At 36.7% G+C, this 25782-nt stretch overlaps 1 long non-coding RNA gene across 2 annotated transcripts in view; it reads left to right on the top strand.

The window, feature by feature from the left end:
* LOC102165678 (uncharacterized) overlaps nt 1–25782 on the top strand; it is a 95556-nt gene that overhangs the window by 47034 nt on the left and 22740 nt on the right. The gene's annotated exons all lie outside the window — the stretch shown is intronic.

The raw sequence follows: 25782 nt of genomic DNA, 5'->3' as shown, positions 1-25782 counted from the left end.
AGCCATCTTGAGTTTATTTTTGTGCATGTTGTGAGGGTGTGTTGTAGTTTAATTGATTTATATGTGGACAGGGTTGATCTTAATGTCAGTCTTTCAGGTTTGTTCTGACTCTAGAAGGGTTCCTAGTTTTTCTTTCTCTGGTTTTCACTGGGAACTAGCTGACCTATTGTTTATATTGTTGCTCTTAACTAGGTGGATATATTATTGTTATTATTATTTTTAATGGTAAGGCAGACTTTATTCAGTAGGGACTATTGCATTAGGGTGTCATAAGATAGAGAGTAATTAGGCTTAATTCTGAATACAACAAAGACAAATGGAGATTTATAACAAATGAATAGGGTATGGGTCAGTGGATGGAAAATTACTAAGAGGAAACATTGGGTAAGGGGAATTTGGGCCAAACCAACTTGCCAGGATGTTTGCTGAAAGCAAATCAGGGCAGTATCAAGAGTGGGGGATAAGGAATTTGATTAGACATCAGGGTGGGGAATTTGCACTAAACTGACCAAATAGCATTCTTGCTAAAACTGCACTAAACTGACCAGTGACAGAGGTCAAGGTCAGGGACTGGTCATAAGGTAGAGATAGTAGAGGCTGACTTAAGTTTTGTCAACCTCCCCCCACTTTGAGGAAAGAAGATCTATTCTTTAATTGAATAAGTCAGTTTCTTACTTGTGGAGGATGTTTCTGGAGTTAGAATACACGAGTATTTAATGAGAGGGAATTTCTCTGAAAAAACAAAGAAAACCAAATATTAATAATTGGAAATCCAGTTTCTCAGTCCAGAGGACTGTCAGTTAAGAAATCTGGATGTTAGGCTTAAGCATGAGTGTGGTGATCAAATGGATTTTTTGGTTTGCAGTTTGAATATCTTTGGTAATGGCACCAGGTGTTCCAGCTAACTTTCTGAATGGACCATACAGCAACAGACATGAAGGCCATATGTCTGTAATCTGTTGTGCTGATCTCTTTGAAGTTTTTATCAAGCAGTCCAACTTCTGCTTGCAAGGTTTTAGGAAAAGCACATATATTGAGGAGCTGTTATTTTTGAGAGTACCCTTAGGCTTGAACTTCCCAATCTTCTGTTTAAATAAAGTCAGTTCCTTTGGGGATAATTTGCACTAATTTTTTTCTTATGTACTGCTTCTCCACCTGGGCAAAATATCTAAGCCACTACTATGGGCACTGGGTAGGTCAATAGCCTCTGGTCTTTCTCAGCTTGCTTCTTTCGCCATAAAATATCTGCCCCACAAGCATGCCAGGATGCAGGCAATTAGGACTCAGTATTCTCCACCTGCTACATTTGAGATAGTGCCTCCACTTTATAGGTAGAGGCTAAATAAAGAAGTCCTAAACATATTAGCCACATTTACCAGGAATTTATTCTTTTCAATTTGAAAGTAAAAGGAAGGAGAAGTGCTAGCCTTCTGCCCCTCCCAGAAAGATATGGTAACACTCAATTAGGAGTTGAAGGGAGAGTAAACTCCATCTTCTTAACCAAACCCACAGAAAATGGAGTTTACTTCAAGATGAGGTAGGTAAAGAGGAGGGAAGGAGCAGTAATATTATTAATTTATTTCTTATTTTATGCCCAATTTATTTTTTATTTTTTGTCTGTTTAGGGATGCATGCATGGCACATGGAAGTTCCCAGGGTAGGGGTCCAATCGGAGCTGTAGCTGCCAGCTTATGTCACAGTCACAGCAATGCAAGCTCCAAGCCAGCGTCTGTGACATACACCACATCTCAAGGCAATGACGGATCCTTAACCCACTGAGTGAAGCCAGGGATCGAACCTGCATTCTCATGGTTACTAGTCAGATTCACTTCTGTTGTGCCACGATGGGAATTCCTATGCCCAACTTAAAAGGATTTTTTAAAAACAGAATAGTCTTAGATTTACTGGAAAGTTAGGATAATCCTGACTCAAATGTCTCAGACTCTCACTATAGTTTTTGGGGTTCAGTAGTTTTTAAGCTAGATATTTATTCATTGTTGTGTTGTTCTCCTAAGACAATTGCCAGAGACCTTAAATGGTTAGGTTTTCAAACACAATTTTCACCATCTTTTATTTTAGTTTTACCTGAGAGTGGGTCTATGGCACACTTCATGCTACCATCCTAGAGGTAGAATTCAATCTCATACTGATTTTGAATTTATCTCGATTGATCATGAAGGGAATAGAACTAATATAACATTTTCCCAAAAGCTATCCAATTATCTGAGTATTAAATTTTTTTTGTATTTTATTAAGTCATTTGAATACCTTATTGCATATTAAATTATAATATCCATTGGGTCATCTTCTAGATTTTCCATTTTATTACATTATTCTGTATATTAATAAAAACCTAATATGTTTTAATGATACAGTCTTCATAGGCTGCTTTAATATCAGATATTTTAATACTTTTTTTCTGTTTCAGTAAGTTTGTTCTTTGAAGTGTGTTTATTATAAACTTTTCAAGATCTACCAGGGGAAAAAGAACCTAATGGTGATTTTATTAGGAAGACTAAAATTTATAAATTTACCTTTGGATGAGTAGGATATTTATAAACTTAAGTTTTCTTTTCCAAAAACCATATATTTTCCTGTTTTAAAATCCATTTGGGAATCTTCAAAGTGTTTTATATCTTTCTCATACAGGCTCCCTATATTTCTGTTAAACTTATGCTCAATTTTTAAAATACCTTCTTAAAAAATCTTAGTTTTTTATTCAATGAAATAAAATATTGGCATTCCTGTTGTGGCTCAGTGGTTAATGAACCCAACTAGTATCCATGAGGACACGGGCTTGATCCCTGGCCTTTCTCAGTGGGTTAAGGATCCAGGGTTGCCATGAGCTGTGGTGTAGGTCAAAGACGCAGCTCAGATCTGGCATTGCTGTGGCTGTGGTGTAGGCTGGCAGCTACAGCTGCAGTTTGACCCCTAGCCTGGGAACATCCATATGCTATGGATGCAGCCCTAAAAAGACAGAAGGCAAGAAAAAAGAAAGAAAATGTTAATTTTACTATGTATTTTATGCTCAGTTTCCCTGTTATGAACATCTTATATTAATATTGTATATTTGCCACAATTAATGCATAAATACTAATACATTATTATTAACTCAAGTCCATGGTTTATTTATATTTCATTGGTTTTTCCCAGTTTTAGGTAATATTTTACCTAATGTTGGTTTTTATGCTCCATGATCCCATCCAGGGTACCACATTTCAGTTAGTTATTGGGTCTCCTTAAATCCTCTTAGCTGTGACAGTTTCTTAGACTTCATTTATTTTTTATGATCTTGAAAATTTTTAGGAGTACATATAAAATATATTTTTTAAGTGTCCCTTAATTGGGATTTATCTGATGTCTTTCTCATCAATAGACTGGGGTTATGTGTTCTGGGGGGAGGGCTCAGAAATAAGATGCCATTTTCATCACATCATATCAATATGACTGATTTATCATAAATGATGTTAATATTGATCATTTGGCTGAGATAGTTTTTGCCAGCTTTTTTCACTGTAAAGTTACTCTTTTTTCCCTATCCATAACATACTCTTTGGAAAGAAGTCAATATGTGCATCCCACATTTGAGGAATGGAGATTTATATTCCACCTACTTGGGAGGTATAATCTACATAAGTTATTTGGAATCCTTCCTCAAAGGAGATTTGCTTCTTCTTTCTTGTTAAATTTTTAACCACTTATTTATATCAGTGTAGACTCAGGGATATTTATTTTATAGTTATTTTATACTTTGGGGTATTATCCACTATTACTTTAGTTACTCAAACTGCTTTAGTTTTGGCCTTCAAAAGCTCTTTCAGTTGGCTTCTGCATCCCTTTGACATATTGACATAATTTGAGGCTTCACTTGTTTGTTTTGTTTTATTTTAGAACTTTCTTACTTTATGGCCCTAGAAGATTTGTATTTGTCACATACCCGAAATTGGCCATTTATAGCCAATTTTAAAATTTATTTTGTAAATGGGACATTCTCTTCCATTTATATTTTATAATTGCCTTATTTTATTCATATTTATATTAATTTGTATAAATTAATTGCATTACCTGATATAATTTATTAAATTGCTTAGTTTGTTGTAGCAGTTTTTCCATGAATTCTTTACTTTTCCAGATATATAGCCGTAGCATTTACAAATTGGGTTAGATTAACTTTTCCTTTCTGATATTTATAATTTAGGTGTTTTCTCCTGTTTATGTGCATTGACTAATATCTACAACATAATACTAAAAAGATAAAGGGCCCCCTTGTCTTGTTTCTGACAATAACAGGAAGGCTTTTATTGTTTCACTATTAAGCCAGATGCTGTTTTTTCTCCTTTGGATATTCTTCTAATAGATATCTTAATATATAATTCTATCATTTCTTCCAAGTTAGAATTAATATGTCACCTTTGCAGTGAGGCTTAACATTAGCACCCTATCCAAAACAACACATTAGCAAACCAAATCTAGCAATACACTAAAAGGATCAGATATCACAATCAGGTGGGGTTTATTTTAGGAATGCAGGATGGTTCAACATCTGCAAATCAATCAACATGATACATATTTAAAAAAATGAAAGGTAAGGAATTCCTGTTGTGGCTCAGTGGGTTCAGAACCCAACATTGTGTTAGCAAGGATGCAGGTTTGGTCCCTGGCCTTGTTCAGTTGGATAAGGATCTGGCATTGCCACAAGCTGTGGTGTAGGTCACAGGTGGGGCTCGGATCTGACGTTCCCATGGCTGTGGCATAGGCCTGCAGTTACAGCTCTGAGTTAGCCCCTAGACCAGGAACTTCTGTATGCCACAGGTACGGCAATAAAAAGAAAAAAAAAAAAACAGAAAGGTAAAAATCATCTTATCTCAGTAACTGTAGAAAAAGCATTTGAGAAAGTTCAATGACCATTTATGGTAAAAATGCTCAACAAATCATGTATAGAGGGAACATGCATCAACATAATAAAGGCTGTATAAGAAAAACCTATACAGCAGAAATTCATACAACACTGTAAATCAACTATACTCTAAAACAAACAAAACAAACAAGAAAACAACCAACAACTAGCATCATACTCTGTGGGAAAAGCTGAAAGCTTTTCCTCTAGGATCAGGAAAAATGCAAGGATGCTCTCTCTCACCACTTTTAGTCAACATAGTTTTGGAAGTCCTGGACAGAACAACAAGGCAAGAAAAATAAATAAAAGGCATCCAGAAAGGAAGAAGTAAAAATATCACTCTTTGTAAATGATATGATACTATGTATAGAAAACCCTAAAGACTCCACCAAAAATCTATTAGACTAAGAAATAAATTCAGTAAAGTTACAGGATATGGAATCAACACAGAGAAATCTGGGGTGTTTCTTTAACACACGAATCAGAAAAACAAAATAAGAAGACAGTCCCAGGGAGTTCCCATTGTGGTAGAGTGGAAATGAAACCAACTAGTAACCAAGAGGATGTGGGTTTGATCTCTGGCCTCACTCAGTGAGTTGGGGATCTGGCATTGAAGTGGGCTGTAGTGTAGGACATAGACACAGCTCAGATCCTGTGTTGCTGTGGCTGTGGTGCCCAGCAGTGGCAACTATGATTCAACCCCTAGCCTTGGAATGAACTTCCATGTGCTGCAGGTGCAGCGCTACAAAAGCAAAAAAAAAAAAAAAAAATCCCATTACAAGAATAAATTTAACAGAGGTGAAAGTCCTGTACACTGAAAACTCTAAGACATTGATGAAAGAAATTAAAGATACAAAAAAATGGAAAGATATTTCATGCTCATGGATTTGAAGTTTAATATTGTTAAAATGTCCATACTACCCAAAGCAATCTACAGATTCAGTGCAATTCCTGTCAAAATTCCAATGGCATGTTTCGCAGAACTAGAACAAATAATCCTAAAATTTGTATGGAACCACAAAATATCATGAATAGCCAAAACAATCTTGAGAAAGAATAGCAAAGCTGGAGGTATCATGCTCCTTGATTTTAACCTATACTACAAAGTTATGGTCATCAAAACAGTATGGTACTGGCACAGACACATAGATTAATGGAACAGAATTGAGAGCACAGATATAAACACAAACATGTGGAAAATTAATCTATGACAGAATGACAAAGAACATACAATAGAGAAAGAACAGCCCTTCAATAAGTGGTATTAGGAAAACTTGACCACTGCATGCAAATGAATATAATTAGATGATTATCTTACACTATATACAAAATTAACTCAAATGAATTAAAAATGTAAATGTGAGACCTGAAACTATAAAATTCCTAGGAGGAAATACATGTAGTATCTCCATTTACCTCACTCTTAGTGATCTTTATATGGATCTGTCTCCAAAGGTAAGGGGAAAAAAAATAACAAATGAGACTAAAATTAAAAAGCTTCTGCACAGCAAAGGAAACCATCATCCAAACAAGAAGGAAGCCTACTGAATTGGAGAAGATATTTGCAAATCATATTAAGGAGTTAGTATCCAACTTATATAAAGAACTTGTACAACTCAACAATCAAAAAACCCTCAATTTTAAAATTGCCTGAATAGGCATTTTTCCAAAAGAGGACCTATAGATGGCCAAGAAGAATATGAAATGGTATTTACCACCACTAATTATCAGGTAAATGTAAATGAAAACCATAGTGAGCTATGACCTTAAATTTGACAGAATAGCTGTTATCAAAAAGACAACAAATAACAAATGTGGGCAAGGATGTCAAAAAAAGGTACCCTGGGGTTCATGTTGTGGTGCAGTGGTTAACGAATCTGACTAGGAACCATGAGGTTGCAGGTTCGATCCCTGCCCTTGCTCAGTGGGTTAACAATCCGGCTTTGCCATGAGCTGTGGTGTGGGTTGCAGACATGGCTCGGATCCCGTGTTGCTGTGGCTCTGGCGTAGGCCAGCAGCTACAGCTCCAATTAGACTCCTAGCCTGGAAACCTCCATATGCTGTGGGAGCAGCCCAAGAAATGGCAAAAAGACAAAAAATAAAGAAATAAAAATTTAAAAAAGGTACCCTGTCAACTGTCAGCAGAACACTGACATTGGTACAGCCACTATGGAAAACAGTATGGAAAATCCTCAAAAAATTAAGAATAAAACTATCATAATACAACATTATTACATCTCTTGGTCTTTCACCCTATGGTCATTGCATATATGCATCCTCATATTCATTACAGCCTTATTTACAATATCTAAGATATGGGAACAACCTAAGTGTCTATTAACTGATGAATGGATAAAGAGAATGTGTATATATGCAATAGAATACCACTCACCCACGGAAAGAATGAAATTCTGCCATGCAGCATCATGGTAGAACCTAGAGATTATCTTATTAAATAGAGCAAGTCAGAGAAGACAAATACATGATATCACTTATATGTGGAAACTAAAACAAATATACAAGTAAATTTATTTACAAAACAAGTAGACTCATGGATATAGAAAAGAAATTTATCGTTAGCAAAGGAAGAAGGGGGGGAATAAATTAGGAGTTTGGATTAACATATAAACACTACTATATACAAAATAGATAAACAACAAGGATCTACTGTAGAGCACAGGGAACTGTGCTATTATAGGTTATAATAACCTGTAAATGGAAAATAACCTGAAATAATATACATGTAAAAAATGTTCCTCCATGTTTTTAACAGTTCAATAGCCACTATTTAGATACTGAAAAACATCTTGGTTGTTTCAAAGTTTTAGAAATATAATTTAGAAATTATAAAGTTGCAATAAATATCTCTGTGTCAGGTTTTGTGTGGACATGTTTTTAACTTTATTTGGGTAAATACCAATGAGCATGACTGCTACATCACATGGTTACAATACATTTAGTTTTGCAATAAACTGCCACATTGTCTTCCAAAGTGGTTGTACCATTTTGAGTTCACACCAGCAATAAATTGAATTCTTGTTTCTCCATATACTCCCCAGCATTTGTTATCAATGTTTTAGACTTTTACCATCCTAATAAGTGTGTAGTGGTATCAAATTATCTTTTTTTTTTTTTTTTTTTGTCTTTTTTGTTGTTGTTGCTATTTCTTGGGCCGCTCCCGGGGCATATGGAGGTTCCCAGGCTAGGGGTTGAATTGGAGCTGTAGCCACCGGCCTACGGCAGAGCCACAGCAATGCGGGATCCGAGCCGCATCTGCAACCTACACCACAGCTCACGGCAACGCCGGATCGTTAACCCACTGAGCAAGGGCAGGGACCAAACCCGCAACCTCATGGTTCCTAGTCGGATTCGTTAACCACTGCGCCACGAGGGGAACTCCGGTATCAAATTATCTTAATGTTCATTCCTCTAAATACGTGTAGTAGTGGACATCTTTTCACCTGCTTCTTTGCCACCTGTATATCTTCTTTGGTGAGCTATCTGTTCATATCTTTATCCCATTTTTAATGAGGTTATTTTCTTAATGTAGAGTTTTAAGATTTCTTTTTTTTGAATATTAGCCCTTTATCAGATATGTATTTTGCAATTTCTCCAGTCTGTGACTTATATTCTATTTATCTTAACAGTGATCTCACCAAGAAAAATAGTTAATTTTAGTGAAGTTCAATTTTTTCTTTCATGGATTGTATCTTTGGTGTTTTTTCAAAAATTTATAGCCAATCCCAATGTCACCTAGAATTTCTCTTGTTATCTTCTAGAAATCTTATACTTTTGCATTTTACATTTAGATCTATCACTAATTATGAGTTTATCTTTGTGACAGTGTAAGGTCTAAGTCTAGTTCATATTTTTGCATGTATTGCCTTTGTTCCTTCTTCAGCTAATTGTATTTTTGTTTATCTGTCCCTGGGTACTCTATTCTGTTTCATTGATTCTGTTTTGTCTATTCTTTCACCAACACTACTCTGTCTTTATTTTTAGAAAATTATATTTAAACATTGAAATCATGTAGTATTAATACTCAAATTTTTTTCAATATTTTGTTGGCTATTGAGTGTTTTTCTTCTTTCCATATAAATTTAAAAATCATTGTCATTATCCACAAAATGACTTGCAGGGATTTTGATTGGGATTGCACTGTTATCTATGTATAAAGTTTAAAAGAAAAGATAATCTTGACAATATTGGGTCTTCCTATTCATGAGCACAGACTATCTCTCAATTTAATTAGTTTATTTTGTTGTTCATCAGTGATTTTTAGTTTTCGAATTGATCATACACATATTTTGTTGGATTTGTACCCAAGTATTTCATTTTAGGTGGTGATAATTTAGTGTGTTACTGTGTTTTTAATTTCAAATACCACTGGTTTATTGTTCTTATAAGGAAAGTGATTGTCGTCTGTATATTAACCTTATATCCTGAAATTGCTATAATTGCTTTTTAGTTTGAGAAATTTTTAGGTCACTTCTTTCAGATTTTCTACATACAGTCATTTCATCTGTGAACAAAGATAGTTTTGTTTATTCCTTCTGGTATTTTTAATTTTCTTGTCTTACTGCATTAGCTAGATCTTCTAATATGATGCTGAAAAAGAGTTGTCAGTGGGGACATCCTTGCCTTGTTCTTACTTCAACTTTATCACCATTAAGTATGATGTTAGCTGTTGCATTTGTAAATGTTACATTGAGACATTCTTTGTCATGTTAAGAAAGTTCCCCTTTATCCCTAGTTTATTGAATTTTTTTTTTTTTTTAAGAATGGACATTGGATTTTCTCATGATTTTTCTACATCTATTGTTGTAATCATGTCCTTTTTCTTCTTTAGCTTGTCAAGGTGATGGATTACATTAATTGATTCTTGAATGTTAAGCCAGCCTTACACAATTGTAATAAATCCCATTTGGTCATAACATATTATTATTAAATAACTAATAAATTATAACAATTATTATATAAAACATAAATTATTATACATTATTGGGCTTGATTTGCTAATATTTTGTTGAGGATATTTGCATCTATGTGAGAGTTACTGCTTTGTAATTTTCTTGTAATGTCTTGTGTGGTTTTGACATTAAGGTAATGCTGGTTTCACAACATTAGTTAGGAAGTATTGCCTCCTCTTCTATCCTTTGGAAGAAATTGTAGATATTTGGTAAACTTTCTGTCTTAAATATCGGGTAGTATTCACCAGTGGACCCATCTGGCTTTGGTATTTTTGTTTGTTTTGGAAGATTATCACTTATTAATTAATGTTTTAAATAGATAAAGTTCTATTCACCTTGTATATTTCTTGTTTGAGGTTTGGCAGATTCTTTGAAGGAATTGGACCATTTAATCCAGGTTATCAAATTTGTGGTCATAGCATTGTTGATAGTATTTCTTTATTGTCTTTTAAATGCCCACACAATTTTTAGTTATGTCTCCTCTTTAATTTCTTAGATTATTAATTTCAGTATTCTATATTTGTTCTTTGTTATCCTGGCTAGAGCTTAATGAAATTTATTGATCTTTTCAGAGAGTCAATTTCTGGTTTTTGTTTATTTTCTCTATTGATTTCCTGTTTTCAATTTCACTAATTTCTACTCTAAATATTTTCTTCTGCTTACTTTGTATATAATTTGTTTTTCTTGTTCTAGTTTCCTAAAGTGGAAACTTAGATCACTGGTTTTTAGCTCATTCTTGTTTTGTAATGTATATGATCCATTCTATAAAAGTCCTTCTAAGCACTGCTGTTACTGCCTTATACAAATTTTATTTTATATTTTTCTTTTTCTTTTCTTTCTTTTTTTTTTTTTTGTCTTTTGTCTTTTTGTCTTTTGTTGTTGTTGTTGTTGTTGTTGCTATTTCTTGGGCCGCTCCCGGGGCATATGGAGGTTCCCAGGCTAGGGGTTGAATTGGAGCTGTAGCCACCGGCCTACGCCAGAGGCACAGCAATGCAGGATCCGAGCTGCGTCTGCAACCTACACCACAGCTCACGGCAACGCCAGATCGTTAACCCACTGAGCAAGGGCAGGGACCGAACCCGCAACCTCATGGTTCCTAGTCGGATTCATTAACTACTGCACCACGATGGGAACTCCTTTTTTTTTTTTTTTTTTTTTTTTTTTTTTTTTTGCACCACACCTGCAGCAAGCATATGGAAGTTCCCAGGGTAGGGGTTGAATCAGAGCTGCAGCTGCAGGCCTATACCACAGCCACAGCAACACAGGATCTGAGCCACATCTGCAACCTATTCTACAGTTCATGGCAAGGCCAGATCCTTAACCCACTGAGCGAGGTCAGAGATCAAACCCACATCCTCATGGATACCACTAGTCGGGTTTGTAACCCACTGAGCCACCGTGGGAACTCCATCACACAAATTTTAATGTTATGTTTTTATTTTATATTTGGTATTTCCTCTTTGATACATGAGTTACATAGAATTTTGTTGGTTAATTTCCAAGTATTTTGAGATTTTCCAGCTATCTTTCTGTTTTTCATTTCTAGTTTAACTCCATTTTTTTTATCTGAGAGCATACATTGTATGATTTTTATTATATTAATTTGGTAAGGTGTGTTTTATGACCCAGAATGTGGTCTATCATGGTGAATATTCCATGTAAGCTTGAGAAGGATGTGTATTCTACTGTTACTGTATGGAGTAGTCTATATTTCAATTATATTTAGTTAATTAATATTGCTGTTCAATTCAACTATGTCCTTACTGATTTTCTGCTTGCTGGATCTGTTCATTACTGATTGAGAGGTGTTGAAGTTTGCAATTATAATAATGACTTCATTTGTTTCTCCTTTTAGTTCTAGCAGGATACTTAACCTACTGCACCACAGGGAACTTCCCATTCTTTTACTTTTAATGTACATGTGTCTGTGTTTAAAATGAGTTTCTTGTAGACAACATGTAGTTGAGAATTGTTTTATAATCCATATTGACAATCTGTCTTTTAATCAGTATGTTTAGGCCATTGATATTTAAAGTGATTATTTATATAGTTGGATTAATGTTTACCATATATTTTACTGTTTTCTGTTGACCTTATTTTGCTTCTGTTTTGTCTTCCTTTTTTCATCTTTTATAGTTTTTATTTAGCATTTTGTATAATTATATTTTCTATCTTTATCAGTGTATCAATTATACTTTTTTTTACAATGCAAAATTTTGCGATGTCCATTTGCAACTATTCCATTTCAACATTCAAATATATTATACTGCTCCATATGTAGTACAAGTACCTTATAATAATAAAATATTCCTGTATTCCTTATTCCTCTCTTCCATCCCTTATACCACTTTTCTAACTCATTTAAAGTATACATTAGCTGCAATCATTAATTACATAATTGCTATTATTATTTTGAACTGTTATTTCATAGATTAGGAATAAGAAAAAATGAAATATTTTATCATAACTTTCTGTAGCATTCTACCTTTATATAGTTCCAAGTTGTGACAAATATTTTTTTCTGAGATAATGCTTTTAACATTTCTTGTGAGACAAGTCTATTGAAACAAATTCTCTTTATTTATTCATCTGAGAAAGTCCTTATTCCTCCTTTACCCTTGAAAGGTTATTTTAATGGATACAGAATTCTGACTTTTTTTTAAGCCCTTTAAATATTTACTACATTGTCTTCTCGCTTGCATGGTTTCTAAGAAAAAATAGTGTGTAATTTCTTTTTCTTTTTATGGCTGTACCTGTGGCATATGGAAGTTCCTGGGCCATGGGTTGAGTTGGAGGTGCAATTGTGGACTCTACCACAGCCATGGCAACACCAGATTCTTAACCACTATGCTGGGCCTGGGGTCAAACCCATATCCTCACAGAGGCATTGGGTTCTTAATCAACTGAGCTACAATGAGAACTTCACAGGATGTAATTCTTATCTTTGTTCCTGTATAGGTAAGGGCATTGCCTATCACCTCTGGTTTCTTTCAAGATTTTATTCTTTATTATTGATTTTCTGAAGTTTGAATATAATGGATATGACTAGATACATTTTTTTCGAAGCAATTACCTTGCTTGGTGTTCTCTGAGTATCCCAGCGATGTGGTTTGTGGTTTGATTTCTGTCATTAATTTGGGGAAATTCTCATCACTATTCAAATGTTTCTTATGTTCCTTTATCTCTTCTCCTTCTGGTATTCCTATTACCTATATGTTTTACATTTCAAAGTTTTCCTGCAGTTCTTGAATGCTCTGTTCCATTCTTTCAGTAAATTTTCTTTTTGATTTTCAGTCAAGAAGATTTTATTGACATATTCTCAAGCTCAGAGTTTTTTTTTCCTCAGCTATGTCCAGTGTACTCATAAATCTATCAAAGATCTTATTCATTCCTGCTATAGTATTAGCATTTTGACTCTTATCTTATAATTTACATTTCTCTGTCTATATTACCCAATTATTCTTGTGTGTTGTCTAATTTTTCCATTAGAGAACTTAGCATATTAATCATAGTTATTTTACATTGCTTCTCTGATAATTCCAAATTCTCACCATATTTAATTCTGATCATGATGCTTGCTCTGTCTCTTAAAACTGTGCTTTTTATTTTTTGATAAAATTATGTTATTTTGTATAGAAAGTTGGACATTATGTACTAGGTAAAAGAAACTGTGGTAAATGGGGTTTTGGTAATATGCTGGGGAGGTGTGGGGAGAAAGTGTCCTATACTCCTATGACTAGCTCTCAGTCTTTTAGTGAGCTTGTGTCCCTGGACTATGAACTTCAGAAGTTCTTCCATCCTCCCACCATTTTAGGTGGACAATGGGATGGACAGAGGGGGCTGGAGTTGAGTGTTTCCCTTTTCCCCCTTTCCCCATTTCAAAGCAAGAGGATGCTGGGGAGTTCTCATTGTGGCTCAACAGTAATGAATCCAACTAGTATCCATGAGGACATGGGATTGATCCCTGGACTCTCACTGGGTTAAGGATCCGGCATTGCTGTGACCTGTGGTGTAGGTTGCAGGCACAACTTGGATCTGGTGTTGCTGTGGCTGTGGTGTAGGCTGGCAGCTACAGTTCCGATTTGTACCCAGCCTGGGAACTTCCATATGCCATGGATGAGGCCCTAAAAAGACAGAAAAAAATAAAGAAGAAGAAGAAGAAGAGGATGATGGAGTTGGATTCTTTCCCTCAGGTCAGTTAGATTTGAATTAAACTCCAGTAGGTTGGGCTCTACTAAATAGTTTTTCTTAAGGGAGGGCCTTGTTAAGAAGAATAGAATGCTCTGGTATATTCCAAAATGGTTTCTTTTCTCCTCCTGCCAGAGTCCTGAGGAAATTTTTCTCTGATTGTAAGCGTGAAACCCTAGTAGAGTTCCTGTCAGTAAAACACAAAAGTGTGAGCATTCCCCTTTAAGATTGGCACCTCCTAGATTTTTCAACTCTCAGATTTGTTTATATGGAGCCTCCAGCCATTTTCCAATTGCAGTTTAAGTTTTCCTACTCTGGTACTGGTTCCTATTTAAATTTCTACTCATGGGCATCCACTTGAAAAGTTGTGATCTATATATCCAACTCTCTTTTCCTCCAATCTGGGGGGCAGTAATTTGCCCTGTAATCACAATTTTCTGATATATCTAAAAAGAGTTGTTGGTTTTCAGTTTTTGATTGTTTTTAGGATGGGGTGACGACTTCCAAGCTCCTTTGTAATGGACTGGAAACCAGATGTCAGAATATCTTCTTGGTCTTCATGTAGTATCCCCACTTCCTAAGTCACTACGTTTTGTTAATATCTCTTGTAACTATCAACTATGAACTAGTTAATTACTTTACTTTTTGTTCTGCCTCTCCAACTAGAAAATTAAAGATATTCCATGGAAACATGAACTTTTATATTTTCTTGACTACTGTATTCCTTTAATATAAGACAATGACTAGCACTCAAGAGCTCTCCTTAATTATTATTTATTTATTTATTTTTTATTTTCCCACTGTACAGCAAGGGGATCAAGTTATCCTTACATGTATACATTACAATTACATTTTTCCCCACCCTTTGTTCTATTGCAACATGAGTATCTAGACAAAGTTCTCAATGCTACTCAGCAGGATCCCCTTGTAAATCTATTCTAAGTTGTGTCTGATAAGCCCAAGCTCCCGGTCCCTCCCACTCCCTCCCTCTCCCATCAGGCAGCCAAAAGTCTTTTCTCCAAGTCCATAATTTTCTTTCCTGAGGAGATGTTCATTTGTGCTGGATATTAGATTCCAGTTATAAGTGATATCATATGGTATTTGTCTTTGTCTTTCTGGCTCATTTCACTAAGGATGAGATTCTCTAGTTCCATCCATGTGGCTGCAAATGGCATTATGTCATTCTTTTTTATGGCTGAGTAGTATTCCATTGTGTATATATACCACTTCTTCCGAATCCAATCATCTGTCGATAGACATTTGGGTTGTCTCCACGTCCTGGCTATTGTGAATAGTGCTGCAATGAACATGCGGGTGCATGTGTCTCTTTTAAGTAGAGTTTTGTCCGGATGTATGCCCAAGAGTGGGATTGCGGGGTCATATGGCAGTTCTATGTATAGATTTCTAAGGTATCTCCAAACTGTTCTCCACAGTGGCTGTACCAGCGTCCATTACCACCAACAGTGCAGGAGGGTTCCCTTTTCTCCACAGCCCCTCCAGCACTTGTTATTTGTGGATTTATGAATGAGGGCCTTTCTGACTGGTGTGAGGTGATATCTCATGGTAGTTTTGATTTGCATTTCTCTTATAATCAGCGATGTTGAGCATTTTTTCATGTGTTTGTTGGCCATCTGTATATCTTCTTTGGAGAAATGTCTATTCAGGTCTTTTGCCCATTTTTCCATTGCTTGATTGGCTTTTTTGCTGTTGGGTTGTATAAGCTGCTTATATATTCTAGAGATTAAGCCCTTGTCAGTTGCATCATTTGAAACTATTTTCTCCCATTCTGTAAGTTGTCTTTTTGTTTTCTTTTGGGTTTCCTTTGCTGTGCAAAAGCTTTTCAGTTTGATGAGGTCCCATGGGTTTATTTTTGCTCTAATTTCTATTGCTTTGGGAGACTGACCTGAGAAAAGATTCATGATGTTGATGTCAGAGAGTGTTTTGCCTATGTTTTCTTCTAGGAGTTTGATGGTGTCCTGTCGTATATTTAAGTCTTTCAGCCATTTTGAGTTTATTTTTGTGCATGGTGTGAGGGTGTGTTCTCGTTTCATTGCTTTGCATGCAGCTGTCCAGGTTTCCCAGCAATGCTTGCTGAATAGACTGTTTTTTTCCCATTTTATGTTCTTGCCTCCCTTGTCAAAGCTTAATTGGCCATAGGTGTCAGGGTTTATTTCCGGGTTCTCTATTCTGTTCCATTGGTCTGTCTGTCTGTTTTGGTACCAGTACCACACTGTTTTGATGACTGTGGCTTTGTAGTATTTCTTGAAGTCTGGGAGAGTTATGCCTCCTGCTTGGTTTTTGTTTCTCAGGATTGCTTTGGCAATTCTGGGTCTTTTGTGGTTCCATATAAATGTTTGGATTGTTTGTTCTAGTTCTGTGAAAAATGTCATGGGTAATTTGATAGGGATTGCATTGAATCTGTAGATTGCTTTGGGTAGTCTGGCCATTTTTACAATATTGATTTTCCCAATCCAGGAACATGGAATATCTTTCCATTTCTTTACATCTTCTTTGATTAAAATTTCACCTCTTTGGTCAGGTGTATTCCGAGGTATTTGATTTTGTGAGGTACAATTTTAAAAGGTATCGTATTTTTGTATTCCTTTTCTAAAATTTCATTGCTGGTATACAGAAATGCAACTGACTTCTGAATGTTAATCTTATATCCTGCTACTTTGCTGAATTGATTAATCAGTTCAAGGAGTTTTGGGGTAGAGTCCTTAGGGTTTTCTAGGTATAGTATCATGTTGTCTGCATACAGTGACAGTTTGATCTCTTCTCTTCCTATATGGATGCCTTTTATTTCTTTTGTTTGTCTAATTGCTGTGGCTAGGACTTCCAAAACTATGTTGAAGAGCTGTGATGAGTGTGGGCATCCCTGTCTTGTTCCAGATTTGAGTGAGAAGGCTTTCAGTTTTTCCCCATTGAGTATTATATTTGCTGTGGGTTTATCATAAATGGCTTTGATTATGTTCAGGAATGTTCCCTCTATACCCACTTTGGCGATGGTCTTGATCATGAATGGATATTGGACTTTGTCAAATGCTTTTTCTGTGTCTATTGAGATGATCATATGATTTTTGACTTTTCTTTTGTTAATGTGGTGTATGATGTTGATTGTTTTGCGTATGTTGAACCATCCTTGTGTACCTGGGATGACCCCAACCTGGTCATGGTGTATAATTTTTTGGATATGTTGTTGGATTCGGTTGGCTAAGATTTTGTTGACAATTTTTGCATCTATATTCATCAATAATATTGGGCGATAGTTTTCTTTTTTGGTGGTATCTCTGCCTGGTTTTGGAATGAGGGTGATGGTGGCATCATAGAATGTCTTTGGGAGTATTCCTTCTTCTTCAACCTTTTGTAAGAGTTTAAGGAGGATGGCCACCAATTCCTCTTTATATGTTTGATAGAATTCGCCTGTGAAGCCATCTGGTCCTGGACTTTTATTTGTAGGGCGTGTTTTTATGACCTCTTCAATTTCATTTCTAGTGATGGGTCTGTTCAGTTGGTCTGTTTCTGCTTGATTCAGTTTTGGCAGGGTGTAAGATTCTAGAAAATTGTCCATTTCTTCCAGATTGTCAAACTTGTTGCCATACAGTTGGTCATAGTATTCTCTTATGGTTTTTTGTATTTCTGCTGTATCGGTTGTGATTTCTCCTTTTTCATTTATAATATTGGTTATTTGCATTCTTTCTCTCCTCTTTTTAGTGAGTCTGGCCAGGGGTTTGTCAATTTTGTTGACCTTTTCAAAGAACCAGCTCTTGGTTTTATTAATTTTCTCTATTGTTTTTTGAGTCTCTATTTTATTGATGTCTTCTTTGATCTGTATAATTTCCTTCCAGCTGCTGACTTTAGGTCTTTTTTGTCCTTCTTTTTCTAATTCGTTTAGGTGGAGGGTTAAGTTGTCCATTTGGGATCTTTCTTCTTTTTTGAGAAAGGCCTGTATTGCTATAAATTTCCCTCTGAGCACTGCTTTCGCAGCATCCCATAGATTTTGAGAGGTTGTGTCTTCATTATCATTTGTTTCAAGGTAGTTTTTAATTTCCTTCTTGATTTCCTCATTGACCCATTGGTTTTTTAGTAGCATGTTGTTGAGTCTCCATGGAGTAGGTTTTTTCTCTTTGCTTTTCCCATGGTTGATTTCTAATTTCCTGGCCTTGTGGTCAGAGAAGATACTTGAGATAATTTCTATGCTCCTAAATTTATTGAGGTTAGCTTTGTGTCCCAATATGTGGTCGATTCTTGAGAAGGTTCCATGAGCATTTGAGAAGAATGTGTATTCTGATGTTTTTGGATGTCGTGTCCTGAAGATGTCAATGAAGTCTAACTTGTCTATTCTTTCCTTTAGGATCTCTGTTGCTTTATTGGTTTTCTGTCTAGAGGATCTGTCCATTGGTGTGAGGGGGGTATTAAGGTCTCCTACTATGATTGTATTCTCATCAATATCTCCCTTTATGTCAGTTAATATTTGATGTATGTATCTGGGTGCTCCTGTATTTGGGGCATATATGTTGATGATAGTAACATCCTCTCCTTGGATGGATCCCTTAATCATTAAAGAGTGTCCTTCTTTGTCTTTCTTTATGTATTTGGTTTAAAGTCTATTTTGTCTGATATGAGCGTTGTGACTCCTGCTTTTCTGTCATGTCTATTGGCGTGAAATATTTTTCCCCACCCTTTCACTTTCAATCTATGTGTATCCTTTGTCCTAAGGTGAGTTTCTTGTAGGCAGCAGAATGAAGGTTTTTGCCTTTTTATCCACTCAGCCACTCTGTGTCTTTTGATTGGGGCATTCAGTCCATTGACATTTAAGGTGATAATTGATAGATGAGTATTTTCTGCCATTTTGAACCTCGTGTTCCAGTTGATTCTATGGTTCTCCATTCTTCCTTTCTTTTTTTTTGGTTGGATGGTCTCCTGTTATTATCTGCTTGAGTGTTTTTTTTTTCCATTTTTTTCAAATGCACTATTTGGTTTTGGCTTTTGGTTACGCTGTTTTTTAAGTATGCTAACCCCTTCCCATAATTGTGTGTTTTAGCCTGATGGTCCTGTAAGTTCAAACACTTCATTACTATATTAAAATTAAGAAGGGAAACATACAAACAAACAAACAAAAAGGGTTATTTACTTCCTAACATCCCTTGCCCACATTTTATGGTTTTGATGACTTTTTTATTTTTTTCTTTTTAATTTTATTTTGTTTGAAGCATGTTCATGATTAAATCTGTATGCTGGCTTATCTGAGTGACTGCTCTCTGATTGCGTTTTCCTCAGTCCTAGTTCTTCCTCTTCTTCTTCTTTTTTTTTTCTTTTCTTTTTTCTTCCCTTTCCTACCTTTCTTTTTGGTTTAGAGAAGCCCTTTCAGTATTTCTTTTAGCCTGGGTTTTGTGTTGATGTATTCTTTTAGTTTTTGTTTGTTGGAAAAAATTTTTTATTTCCCCTTCTATTTTAAATGATATTCTTGCTGGATAGAGTATTCTAGGTTGCATATTTTTTCCTTTGAGCACTTTAAATATCTCTTGCCAGTCCCTCCTGGCCTGTAGTGTTTCTGTAGAGAAATCAGCAGATATTCTTATGGGGGTTCCCTTGTAGGTAACATTCTGCTTTTCTCTTGCTGCCTTTAGGATCCTCTCTTTATCCCTAAATTTTGCCATTTTTATTATGATGTGTCTTGGTGTGGGTCTATTTGGGTTCAACTTGTTTGTGGCCCTCTGTGCTTCCTGTATATTGAACCCAGTATCCTTTAGATTTGGGAAGTTTCCAGTGATAATTTCTTCAAATATATTTTCCATTCCCTTATCTTTTTCTACTCCTTCTGGAATTCCTATTATGTGTAGATTGGCCTGCTTTATATTATCCCACAGGTCTCTTATATTGCTTTCCTGTTTTTTGATTCAGTTTTCTGTCTGCTGACCTGATTGGGTGATTTCCATTATTCTATCTTCCGTATCACTGATTCGTTCTTCTGCATTATTCATTCTGGTTTTTACTGCCCCTAGTTCAGTTTGCATCTCTGCAACTGAATGTTGTAGTTTTTCTTGGCTCCTCCTTATATTTTCTAGTTCCTTTCTGAGGGTATCTGCATTACTGTTCATATCTTCTCTTAATTCCTTCAGTATTTTCACTGTTTCTCTTTTGAACTCCAGGTCTGTCAAACTGCAGAGATCTGTCTCATTGTTGACTGTTTTAGGTGAGTTCTCCTGTTGTTTTGACTGGGGGTGGTTTCTCAGCTTCTTCATCTTGCTTGTTGTTTTCTTTCTCCTGAGGGAGTTGTACTCTCCGTGATCAGGCAGTGTTTGCCTTGTCACTGCCGTGGAATGTTTCCTGAGGGCTGGCATTGTTGGTCAGTCTTTTTTGAGGCAGTGTGGCTTTTTTGGAGTGCTGATGGGCCTAACAGTGTTTCTTTGAAGCAAAGGAGGGCTTCCTGAGGGCAGACAGGACTGGGAGGTCCACACCACGATGGTAGCAGATTTCACTCGGTCATGCAGAGCTTGCTCTGGTGTTTTTTAGGCTGTGGGGTTCTTGCAGGGGGTTGGCGGTGTTGGGCAGCTGTTCCTCAGGAGTGCAGCACCTCCTGAGGGCTGGAGAAGCTGTCTGGGTCACTGAGAACCCAGGAGGCTCTTCCCTAGGGCAGCCCACCTCAGAAAGACGGCCTGAGAATGTAGGCAGATCTTTTCCCATTCTCGCCAAGCTTGTTGTAGCTTCTCTGGGCTGCAGGGGGTCCTGCAGAGAGCTGGCAGTCCTTTGCAGCTGTTCTGCAAGAGTGTGGCACCCCCTGAGGGCTTTGGCATCTAGCTGGGCCACTACCATCCCAACTGGCTCCTCCCCAGCGCAGCCCGACTCAGAAAGACTCTCTGAGATCTTTTCACGGCCCGGCCAGGCTTGTTGCAGCTTTTCTTGTCTGCAGGGGGTCCTGCCTGGAGCTGGCAGTCCTATGCAGCTGATCTGCTAGAGCTCGGCTCCCCCTGAAGGCTTTGGAAGCTAGCTGGGCCGCTGCCAACCCAAGATGCTCCTACTCAGGGCCGCCTGACTCAGAAAGACCGTCCGAGAATTGGGCAGATCTTTTCACGGCCCGGTCAGGCTTGTTCTAGCTTTTCTGGACTGCAGGCCTTTTCTCGGGGGCTGGTGGTGTTTGGTGCTGCTCTGTGGGGGTGTAGACCCTCCATGGGCAAGCATGCCTGTGCAGGGACAGCCCCTGTGGTGGTAGGCTTCTGGCAATTGTTGAGGCCAGCCCTCCTGGATGGCAGGCAGCCCCAGGTCCAGCGAGTGTGTAGGGGGTGGCGGGGGTGGGGGGAGGGGATGCACTGGGAAGCACAGCTTTCTGCTAGCTAGTGGGCCGGTAAGCTTGCTGTGGTGTGGGGAGTATTCTATGGGGACCTACCCCTTCTTCTCTCCCCTGCCCAGCACGGGCGCAGACCAGGCTCTTCTCCCAGGTTCCCTCTGATGTGGCTTTCCACTTCCCCGCCCCTAGAGTATTGCTCCCTTCCTCTGCGACAGCTTTGTTTTCTAGTCTCTCAGGCAGTCTCTGCCCCATCAAACTTGACAGACTGGTTTCTAGTCCTCCCAAGCAGACTCCACTCCACCCCACCCCCCAGCCCTTTCCCAGGGACTAACCTCCAGAGCCGAGGTCTCGGTGCCCAGCGCCCACCCAGGCATCTCAATTTTTGGTGACTGTGCCCATAGTTCAGATGGTCCGTTCGGTTCTTGGTCTGCTTTTCAGAACTCCAACTTACTGCTACACTCTTCTCTGCATCTGGAGATTCCTCTGGTTCATTTGATCTTTCCCCCAAGTAGGTGACTTTCCAGGGTGCGGGATCCCTTTCTCCTCCTCAGTTCCCTTTCGGGAGTGCCCGTCTCGCTGGGATTCACCTTCTCTCACTCTCCTCTTTTCTCTTGTTTTACCTAGTAATGTCATAAACTTCTTGCCGTTATTGGAGTTTAGGTTCTTCTGCCAGCGATTGGTTGCTATTCTGTGCGAGTCATTTATCCTGTAGTTGTGGTTTTTTTTGTGTGTGTTTGTGGGAGAGTGCGAGCATGTCCCCCTACTCTTCCGCCATCTTGTCTCTCTCTCTCCTTAGTTATTTTTTAAATAAATGAGTGAATGAGTAACCAAGAGGTACCTGAAATATAGATTAACATTTATTTTCTATTTGTATGATTCTGTGATTTGGTTTGGATTTTTCCACTTGTTTGCCTTAGAGATAAAACAGTTTCCTTCAATGTAAATGATACTCTAAATGTAGTTGTGAAATAGAAGTTCATCAGTATGTGGCCAGTATCACTAATAAGAGTTGCATATCTCAGCCTATCACTGTGCATTTAAGCAGAATTATCTTTTAACAGTCAGCATTGGATGCAATCGCTGTTGGATTTAGTTTTTTTAAAAATAAATGAATGCAAAGCCAACCTTGGGAAGCAGTATGGGACAGATTAAAAAGTAAATTCCAAAATAAAGGTTTTTGTTACATGATACTGGGAGGTTTCAGGGAACCTGATAGGCTTTCTACTGCTTACTGAGAATACATTCATCTCTAACTTTTAGAAGTCCTGGGAATGCTACACACCGATAGAGATTAGCATTGTGATTCTGGGCACAGTCACTTGCCAAGTTTCCATTCAGCTAGTCTTTAGCATTCTTTCTAAACATTGAGCTTTTTATCATCATTGTAGTTTCCTTGTTTGTTCCCCCAGTGTTTATGCTTTAATGCTCTTTATTTATAACTGTTTCTGAACATAGTGCATGGCATGTACTAAAGATATAAGAAAAGAGATAAAAATTATAATAATTGCATATATTTTAAAATAAAGATTCTAAGAATGTCTTTTTATAAAAACTGAGTGCCTCACTATAATGATAAACAGTTCTATTAATTGTGATTATTTGAGTAATCAATCTTGAGAAATTGTTAGAAATGAAATAACTTAAGAGGAGCATGTCTTGTGCATTGATTACATGTGTCCTAATCTGCACTTCACAGTGAAGAACAAATTAAGGTTTTTTCGTTAATTTTGTTTTTCATATTCTATCAAATTTTATTTATAATCAAGTTTATGGATTACAAGTATGGCCCAAAGTGCTGTCATTATTATCTGTGATTATATCACTCATTAATTTCCTAATATTAATCTAAGTGTGGTCTGACACAATTGTTTATAAGGATATCAGCTACAGGTTTTCTTCCATTTTGATGATCAGTAATATAATAGTTGATTATATCAGAGAGCCAGTCTGACTGAACTGATCCTATAAGCTGTGCTATTTAAAAATATATATAAAATAGTGTTACAGGATCATATTGATATGTTATTAGAGGCTTAAAACAAACAAATATGCATTTCTTACTTATGTTACTTTAGGGCTAAGATTCCTTGTAACTCTCTTGAGCTCTCTTGAGTTTTATTTGTATATGTTGACCTTATTAGACTCTACTAGGCCAGTATGTGCTGGGCTCAGTTAGGCTTGTCTAAACATGTGTCTTCGACTTTCCATTCAGAAATCTATGTTAAAGTCATGTATTCATTATCTTGAACAAACTGTTCTAATGATTGAGGGCCATGTTTTTAATGATTGAAAGAAAGAAAGCTATAAGCCACATTTGCATTTAAAGCTTCTGTTCACATGTAACAAATGTGGCATGTCCATGACCAAACTCAGTAGGGCAGAGAAACTTGGCAAGAACAAGGATGGAAGAAGTGATAGTGAATAATAGTTCATTCTACCACAAAGACTACTTCACCAACATACACCTTTTCATTCCTTATTTTATCCCTTAGCATGGATAATAAAGAACTATCTTTAGAACAGCAAGGTTGCTAGTTATGACATTATATTCAAAGATCAAAAATAAATGCCAGATATTTTTGTTTCCTAACCATAAAAATATCATTGATTAATGTATTTAGCCCTTTTTAAACCTATTGGATTTTAGCCTATAACTTCAGTGATGTGTTTTACACATTTAGTTTTAATTAAATTTTCTTAGTTTTTAAAAAAATTTTTACTTAGAAAATTTTGTATATTTAGAAACAATTTTAGAACAGCTAACTGATATGACAGTTTTGAAAAACTAGTTAAGAATTAGGAAAAAAAAAATTAAAAAAAAAGGGAGTTCCCGTCGTGGTGCAGTGGTTAACGAATCCGACTAGGAACCATGAGGTTTCGGGTTCGGTCCCTGCCCTTGCTCAGTGGGTTGACGATCCGGCGTTGCTGTGAGCTGTGGTGTAGGTTGCAGACGCGGCTCGGATCCTGCATTGCTGTGCCTCTGGCGTAGGCCGGTGGCTACAGCTCTGATTAGACCCCTAGCCTGGGAACCTCCATATGCCGCAGGAGCGGCCCAAAGAAATAGCAAAAAGACAAAAAAAAAAAAAAAAGAATTAGGTAAACATGAATGTTAATATATCTAAAGCAATTCATTTGATAAATTGTATTATCTCCACTGTACAAAAATATCTTGTTTGACTGCTTCACTTGGTTTTGTCTCTAAAATGTTCCCAAGACTATATGGCCTTCCTCAACTGTCAATTGGATCTATTGTGACAGAAAATGTCATACCATAGTGTATACAACCCGGACCAGGAAAATACATATGACTCTATAGTGATCCTTTAAAATTTGCTGTCACAATGAACTAGTTTTTCCCCTTTTCTCTATTTCATTTCCTTTTTGTTTTAAAAACACAACTAGTAAACATTCAGTCACATATAGGACTACACTGGCAGACATAGACACATGCACACAGCAGTGAGTCTGCACACACGCTTGAGAGAGACAGAGAGAGAGAGAAATTCCTATCTCGTGAGATCTTGTCATTCTTGTAATCCACTGTCTATTTCTGGTCTTGTCCTCTTACAAGTAGTTTTCCTATAAATTTTCTGCTTGCTTTGGTTCAGCATAAGGTATAACAGAAAAAAAATAAGAAAGAAATATCTGTGCCTGAGTACACACAGAGGAAACTGGGACAGCTGTAAAAGTGACTAATGTTAATAATCTGGAGCTATTCAACTTTGTCAACCAAAGGAAAAAATAATTCTCTTTCTTGATTTTCTGAAAAGGCATAAGAGCCCATCTGTGTAGGGTTCACACAGTTTACTTCTTTCTGAAGAGTCCCAGAAATAATGTTCAGTAGAAAGCCCACCAGTCCCATTTACTCTGCATGAAAGGGTACTGAATGCCACCAGACCTGCCGTGAGTGACTTTTTGTTCTTCATTTAATCACAGCAAGAGTCGTTTTCACACAGCAAGGGATAGAAAACTTTCAAACTAATAAAAGCATACTTTCAAAAGAAATTTGCAAGAACATTTGTAATGACTAGTAGAAATTATGCAGTAAAATAATAGTAAAGCTATAAGCAGAAACCACAGGACTAAGAACATTGTTTATCAACAGGGTATGTGGGGCTCTTCACTTGAGACATAAGGACACATCCTAGTACTGAAGCCCAAATATGAATTGGAAATAGCCAATCATAAATGAATAATATTTAAATTAATTTAAAATACATTACTAAAGTAAAACCATTAAATTATTTCAGTGCTTGTTCTTCCTGTTGACCAATTTAGGACACTATATTTGTATCACAGAATTTTGGTAACAGCTATTTTTTCTTTTTACCTTTATTGTATAGTTTATTTTCTTCCTATGTATTTTTATATTAAAAGTTCTATGCAAAGTGAATGAATAATCACACACCAAAAAAGAGTTCATTATTGATATATTTTCA

This window comes from Sus scrofa, chromosome X, assembly GCF_054392235.1.
Source record: "Sus scrofa isolate SSC_HxYL_T2T_F1_AM1 chromosome X, Sscrofa_HxYL_maternal_Yorkshire_Landrace_v2.0, whole genome shotgun sequence".
NCBI classification, from domain to species: Eukaryota; Metazoa; Chordata; class Mammalia; order Artiodactyla; family Suidae; genus Sus; species Sus scrofa.
Note: the sequence above shows the minus strand (reverse complement) of the source record. Positions and strands in the feature narration are given on the sequence as shown.